This window comes from Hibiscus syriacus, unplaced genomic scaffold, assembly GCF_006381635.1.
Source record: "Hibiscus syriacus cultivar Baekdansim isolate YM2019G1 unplaced genomic scaffold, ASM638163v2 tig00112488_pilon, whole genome shotgun sequence".
NCBI lineage: Eukaryota > Viridiplantae > Streptophyta > Magnoliopsida > Malvales > Malvaceae > Hibiscus > Hibiscus syriacus.
Genome location: NW_024063342.1, coordinates 417118 through 425461, shown reverse-complemented (window position 1 = coordinate 425461; position 8344 = coordinate 417118). Strand labels below are relative to the sequence as shown.

Genomic DNA, 8344 nt, shown 5'->3' with positions numbered 1-8344 from the left:
TGTTATACAGTATAAAAAAAGGATGGGATCTTTACAATGTAATAATAGGGTGTCTTGCATCACGAGGTTGAGTTTCCGCTATAACCTTGGCTATTTTTCATATAAACAGTATTTGCTTGTCAGCTCACTGTACTCATTACTAGCAGCGCATTTGTTTGTGCCCAGTGTCGCCTTCCTGAACCTTTTCATGTCTTCGTTGTACTGGCTTGTATTGTACTCGGAGCTTTCATAAGAGTAGTAGACATTGCCATGTCCGGGTTTCAGTTCTTCATTGAGATTAGACAATCTGCTTGGTTACAGTTTTGATCAGATTCTACTTCATTAAAGTGCTATAAGGTCAGATGGAAATTTTGTTTGACACCATTTACCTAACAGCAGTGCAAGCAGCCATGTGAATCATCTCGTTGTGGTTATATTCCTTTTGTAACTTGGGATCAGCCAGACTATTGAAGTTTCCATCATCCAAAGCTTGTGGGAGCAATGGCCTAGCCTGCAATGCCGAATCAGATTTACTGAAACTGGTTTGGAGAGTTGGAGAAGAATATGCAGATGAAGTATGCGTGTTTGTGTTTGTGCTCGTGAGTGATTGCTCGGACAAGCATAGACCAAAATTGATAACTAACCCACTCAACCAAACTGTCTTCCATGTAAGAAGAGTCTGTCTACGAGTCTGCATCCAGTAATCAATTCCAAAAGCATGACTCCGAAAGAGAAAACATCCAATTTGTCCGTGAGTTTTCCACTCGAAGCATACTCGGGAGCCAAATACCTAGAGAGTGAGAATGAAGTAAACCGAAAACAACCAGCGTATGAACCGAGAAAACAGAAAGCAGAGGTCTTCTTACCCAAAGGTACCCATCAGCCTAGTGGAGACACGAGTGTTGAAATGAAAACTTTGCGAGTCCGAAATCAGCAACCTGAAGAGTGAAAACATCTTTATCCATCGTCTCATGACGATATTGTGAAAGCATACGGATTTGGGTGACGACGAAAAAGACCAAGACGACCATTCAAAACAACTGAAATCAATACCTTAGCTCCAAACTTGTAATCCAAAAGAATGTTAGCCGCCTTAATATCACGATTAATGATCTTAGGATGACCTGAAGACATTGATAATAGTTAACAAGTGACGAAAATCCCAGATCTAGAGTAAGCATGCAAGGGAGAGAGCCAACAAAACCATACAATCCTCATGAAGATATGCAAGTCCATTTGCCGATACTATAGCGATTTTGGACGGTAAGTCGCCCCTTTCCTGGAATTAGCATTATGAACATTATTCTGCATTCACAATAATCCAAACAAGCTCTGTGACCTGCAAATCAAGACTATCATACCATGCAAGTGAAACTCCAAAGTGTTGTTTGGAACAAATTCATTAACGAGCATTCTTGTTGTCCCCAAGATGCAATATCCGACCAATTATACGAGATGTTTGTGATGGACACGGTTGATAATCTCGACGTCTGCATGAAATTCTCTCTCCCCTTGTTCACTTCCGGCCTTCAGTTGCTTGATGGCTATTTGTTTCGCATTCAGGAGAACTCCACGGCGCACATACCCGAAACCACCTTGTCTAAGGAGGTTTGCATCTGAGAAGCTGTCTGTTGCACTAGCTAATTCTTCATACGTAAATCTGTTCTTTGAGAAACCTAGCGCAATACCAGGTGAGGACGGCAGCAGCGAGGTTTCGTAACCTGAATAAGTAGATCCAGAACCTCCACTGCTGCTCATGAAAGGTGAGGGTGGTGGAGGTGACGGCATTGGCTGAGGTCGCCATGCTGTAACTGGTGGAGGATTCAAAGGCTGCAATGGAGGATTTTGTTGCCGGGGATACTGCCGGCCACCATATGGATCAGTTGGTGAAAAAAAAAACCTCTTTGAATTATTATGATTAGTTGATTACCAAGAGAAACACTATGCACATGCACCAACAACAATATACCAAAAAACACCAAATTTATGATTCAATTGTCTATCGTCAGCTTCACCCAAGCAAGCATCATTCTTCATATTTTCATATTTTTAATGGAAAACCAAACCAAAATGAAAAAAGAAGCATTTTCATGTTTAAAATATTTAACAAAAATGGAGGAAAAGGATCTAACCTTTAAGACCAGAAAGTGGTGGGGAAGGCACTTAGTAAATTTCATCATATCTTCTTCTACTCTTCTTACAACATATACACAACAAACTCAAAACCAACAATATCGCCACTCTCCCTATTGCTGTCCCAACTGCCCTTCCCGTCGTCACCTCACTTCCTGGTTCAACGGCAGTGCTGATGGACGAGATGGAGTCCCCAAGTCCCTCGAAGGCGTAGTACTAAATTGAGTTCGTAATATAGCGTAACGCCCGCATCGTAATGTTTTTTAAGGTTACCGCGACGCAACGCGATAAAAGAACTGCATCACAATTGTTGCGGTCAAAACCCATTACGTAACACCGCAACACGCTATAAATTGCACCGCAACGCCGCAACAAACTTTAAATTATCTAAAATATAAAATTAAATAGATGAATTGTTCTAATTTAATTATTAAAACTGAATTATAAATATATATAATTAATAATATCGTAATAGTTATGTTTAAAATTAGTTACTTAAATTTGAATTAATTAAATTATTTATTAATATTATTTTAAAATTAATTTAATTTTTCTCGTATCTAAAATTGACGTGATTAATTTTAAATTAAATTTTTATATTAACATTAAGTATCATAATTATATGTTTATTTATTATTATATAAATTTTGTATAAGAGTGGAATTCACTTTATAACACTATATAATATATGTATTTTATATAGTTACTATGAAACTATAAAATTTTATCTGATCTATTTATTATAAAATTTAATCATATAACATGTTTCATACCAATGATGCATCTTATGATCCACATAATGTGGTATATGTCATAACCATTTTTTTAAAAAACAATTAAATATTGTTTTAAAAAACAATTATGACTTTTATTTGGAAAATTTTGGTGATTTTGAATTGATTGGAGTTAAATTGAATGAAGTCGCCATCGACCTTTGGGTTAGGTAGGTCGAATATCTAAAAATGTTTTTTAAAAATAATTTTAAGGAAAAATCATTTTTTAAGACAAAATCTTGTATGCGTTTACCATAGATTCGTTTAAACGAGTTCGGGATGTGGGAAGGGTAAGCACCCCTACAACGCCCAAAAACTGGTATTGAATCACTTACACATTGTCGTAAATAGTGGAAAGTATGAATCAAATATAAAGTTAAATTATCATCCATTTATTAAAATTTAATTAACTTACTTTGATTTAATTATTTAAAAGAAAATCCTTTTACTCGATAAGAAATCTTGAAATTCGCAATCCTTCATCGGGAAAGCTATATCAACCATTTCTCATTCGTAAAAGAATATTCTACCTTTGAATAACACGTATCGAAATAAAAATGAATATCGACATTTGCACAAAAATAAAACAAATTAATAAAAACGCATTGAATCATTCACATAAAATATTTAATTAATAAAATAAAATAGATTTATTCCAAGTCCCATTTCATTATAACATCGTATCGGATTGTACCACTTCGATCAAGTGATACTTTCCACGCTCATTCTACAAATTGGTTCTTGAAATATTCGAATAAAATTAATCGTTAAGGAAAAACAATATAAACAAATACGATTGTAAATGTGAAATAAAATATTTACAATAAGCAGAGTAACCCAGGGCCAAGACTAAAAATATTAAATAATACAAGCGCTGAAAATGTAAATAACCCGAAAAATGCTATAAGGGACTAAACAAGAATTAAACCAAATGCCAAACAGTGACTAAAATAAAATATTTACAAATTTCATGGTCAAAGTTAAACATCAAGGATAATATCATAACACACTCAATCAGTGACTAAAATAAAATAATTACAAACATAGTGACCAAAGTCAAATATTAACAGGAATTACGTACCATATAATAATAGGACTAAAACGTAAATACTGAAATATAAGTGCTCAAAGTCAAATAAAGTAAACTTTCATTTAATGGCTTAATAATAAGATTACAAAAACCTAGGGACCAAAAAGGCTATTATCCTCTAAATAGAAAACATGGATGGGGTTGGGGGCAAAACAACAGCGTTTTGTGTTCACTATATAGACCCTAATTTAGGGTTTTTTCCCATCACCCCTTCATTTCTCCTCTTTATCAGAAAAACAAAGAGAGAGGGTCACAGACTCTCTCAACCCTCCCCTCGGGGAGAAGAAAGGCCACAGCGGCCTGAGAGGCACACGGCGGTGCACGGTGGCCGGAGAAGCACAACCGACCCTAAACAAACCCTCTCCTTATCCTCAAACTAAAACCCGAATCCTTTTAGCCTAAAAATCTCTCAAGAACCCTAGATCTAGTATAATACTTTCAAAGAACCCAAAGTCCTGGTGACCCTCGAGCTTCCTCACGTTCTTCCGATCAAAGGTAGGGTTTCTCTCATTGTTCTTTCTTTTTTTTCGTTTGGTTTGAATGGGTTTTGCTATTTTTCTATTTGGTTTGATGCTTGGGTTCGAATGGGTTCACCCTCCCTCTCTGTATATTTTTTTCTCGCCAAACCCCCTCATCGAATATCTTGATATCTCTCTTTGTTTTTTCTTTTGAAACCCCAAAATCCTTTTTCTTTTTTCACTAAAGGCTCTTTCATGTTATATAATAGTGATAGATTTCTTTTTGGATATGATTTGGATTTTATATTTTTTTATTGGGATTTTGATGAACGGTTGATTGATTGAGTCACTGTTGGTACAGATGGGAGTAGTCGACGATGACATTGGAGAACATGCGGCAGCGTCAGACATTATATTTCTAGGGTTATGGTTTCAGAAACCCTAGGGGGTTGGGTTAGATCTAGATTCTGGTGGGTTGCTGAGCAGGGTCAGACCCTAGGTCGGTTTGGGTTGGCTATTGGGGCCTAGTACTGGGTCAACAACTGGTAATGGGGTTGTTGGGATGTTTGTAATTGGTCTCTATTTGGGCCACGGGTAGGTTAGCCGGTCTATTGTAATTGGGCTCCAGATCAAGCCTGTAAAATTTGTAAAATAATTATTAATAATAACAAAGATAATAATAATAATAATAATATTTTTCTACCTGAACAAAAATGGGTGTCTACAGCTACCTCTCTTTGCACATTCTTATGTTAACAAGAATAGGGAAAAGATGAAAAAGACAACCAGTTTTTGTTCGGTTCTCTTTTTTTTAGGTTTAGAAATTTGATATGTTTGTTGGGGAACGACACTGCTCATACATGATGAAGAGGTCTGGTCGTCTAAGGATGACATAGCTCCTACGTGATGAGGAGATCTGGTCGGTGGATGACACAGTTCCTATGCAATGAGGATGGTAGGCCATCTTTAGAGAGGGTGATAACACGGTTCCTACGTGATAAGGAGGTCTGGTCAGGGGATGACACTGTTCTTACGCAATGAAGATGGCAGGCCATCTTTAGGGATGATAACACAGTTACTACCTGATGAGGATGACCGGTTATCTAGGGGTGACTACAGCTCCTACGTGATGAGGAGGTCTGGTCGGGGGATGACACGGTTCCTACATGATGAGAACGGTATACCATCTTTAGGGATAATGGTTTCAAGAGAAAGCGACTCAAAGATGATGCTTCAAGAGAAGCTGTATCACGAGAGACAAAAATTTGTTTCAAGGGAAATGATCTCAAAGATGAGTGTTTGAAGATAAACTATCTCAAGAGATACAAAATTTGTTTCAAGAGAAATAGACTCAAAGATTGGTGTTTCATGAGAAACGATCTCAAGGGAGACAAAATTTGTTTCGAAAGAAACAGACTCAAAGATTGGTGTTTCATGAGAAAGGGTCTCAAGGGAGACAAAATTTCTTTCAAGAGAAACAGACTCAAAGATTATAACTTTTGTTTCCAGTGAAACAAATTTCATAATGTCTTTTTTAAGGGGAAATTATCTCAAGTGAGACGAATCGATTTTGAAAATCTCAAGTGAGATTAATCCTGTTTCCATTGTAATAATTTTGAAATTTGTATTCCGAGAAAAACTGTCTCAAGTGAGACAAAATTTGTTTTGAGAGAAATTGTCTCAAGCGAGACAAAATTTGTTATTAAGAAATCTGTCTCAAGTGAGACAAAATTTGTTTTTAAAAGAAATTGTCTCAAAGGCGACAACCAGTCTGCTTGTTCCTGTATGTGTAGGAGAGGTCTTCAGAAGATTTGATTGTTTATTTCAGGAATTCAAATCATTGTTTCTTCGGGTTAAAGATATCTGGTCATTTTTTAACATTGATTTCCTGAAAGATCAAAACGATGCATTTCTGACAGACTATCTTGGATGTTATGATGGATGCTAAGATGAAATTTATTTGATGTGCTTGATTTGATGAATTATTGTGTTTTTCCTCAAAAGAGGGAAAATGTCTTTAATGCACATGATGATGAATACAAAGATGCAAATTTCATGTGTCATGTATGTATGTTGATGTATGTATATGTTGATCTGTGAGGGGAATGGTTGTGTGAGCAGTCTTTATTCTATCCCTGACTCAGTTTGTCTTCATTTCCACCAGGGTGTACTCTTGCAAACCTCGACCTGAGATAATTTATTTTCCTTGCCCCTCCAAATTTTGCCCAAAAATTTAGCTTCTCTTGCCCCAGCTTCAATCTTGTGCTTCGGAGAGATATTCGTTGAATTTCAAGATACTTCCAGAGAACTTATGTTGTTTGAAAATGCTTTTCTTTTTTTGAATTTTCAAAATTTTGAAAAATATCAAAAGGAATTTTGAAAAATATTGCCTCTTTCTAGGTTTCATGATTGAAACAAATCATAAAATAGGAGTTCATTGGATATCAAAAGAATCAAATTCTCTTTTAATCTTTCATAGCTATGAATCTTTGACAAATATCAAGATCGCAAGGTTGGTTGGCTACCTAAATCCTAAGGTTTGTATCCTTAATTAAGTCATTGTGAAGATCATGTCATGCCTCTCTTTCTTGGTTTAGCATTTTGATCGAATGCAGATAAAATGTCGCAACTAGCATAGTCAATTGCTAAACTCTTTAGAACACTTTTGTTTCAGTTCTATGAAATCTTACATTTTTTCAAGCTTCGTAGACTCATCTAGTCAAGGTAGTGCAAAAATATTGGTCTAAAAATGAGATTTCTGATTGCTCATGTGAAGTTGATTATAACAGGTGTTCCTCAACTCCCTTAGTCCATATTCACTGAAACTTTTTGTTTAGTAAATTTGATTTAATTTGCCATTGTTTGGGTAGCTGAATTCAACTTTATTGTACATATTTTTATAATTGCCTTAAAGTCTTCGACTTGACAATCACAGTGGAGCAAACACCGAATTGCCAAGTACCCGATCAATGTCATGGTTTGAATATAATCTATTCATAAAGTCAGGGCTTTCGATTTTCCTCTATAACCAATTACTTTAGTGGAATAGCTCAGATTTATTGTGTGTGTGTGTGTATATATATATTTTGGGTAAACGGATTCAACTTCTTAAGCTTGTTAAGAAGAGCATGTTATAGTCCATGTGTTTGTTGAAGGTCAGGAAATCTCATCGTTAGAGTTCAATTTCCAAGTAACTATCTTAAACTAGATTCATCTACTTGACCATTCCATATGAGAATATCATGATCATCATTGAACGTCATCAACAGAAGTAGAAACCAATTAGTTTTGCAATCTCATGTGCTAGTTGCCCCATTTTGTCCGCTCCTAACACATACATGAATGGCAAGCCTTTGATTGGTTGTACATGCAAGGAGATGGTTAGCTTGGTCTTTTCAAGAGAATGGTATATATTTGGTGTAGGATTGGGGTTCTGTTTTGCATGGTTTCAATCTTGTCATTTGTCAAATATTTACAACCTCAATTATTAAAAAGCTTCATTATGATGATATTCAAAGAATTCAAGATTAAAATTTTCTCATTGCTCATTTCCTTATAATGAAGCATTTTATTGAAAATGTTCGAATGTCAAGTGACTTACAAACATTCACACATAGATAGAAAAACAAGTTCAAACAAGATGACATGCATGAGAATACAACAACACTCCAGATGGATGCCCCAGTCGACTTCCAATCAAAATGCTCCATCACACATTGAACATCGAAGCCCCTAAATCGATCAGATCTTGGACCTTGCACTTTAATTCCCTACAGTTCTCAGTGGTATGTCTTGAGCTCCCAATATGATAGCTGCATACGGTGTTAATATCATGACCTTCATGATATGGGGCTTCTCTTGGTTTAGATTAAAATTGAATCACAAGATTCTTCTCAACTAGCGTTGGGAGC

The 8344-nt window shown here is 35.9% G+C and overlaps 1 pseudogene; it reads right to left on the bottom strand.

The window, feature by feature from the left end:
* Nucleotides 1–90: 90 nt before the first annotated feature.
* Nucleotides 91–8344, bottom strand: part of LOC120180062 — a 29446-nt pseudogene continuing 21192 nt past the window's right edge.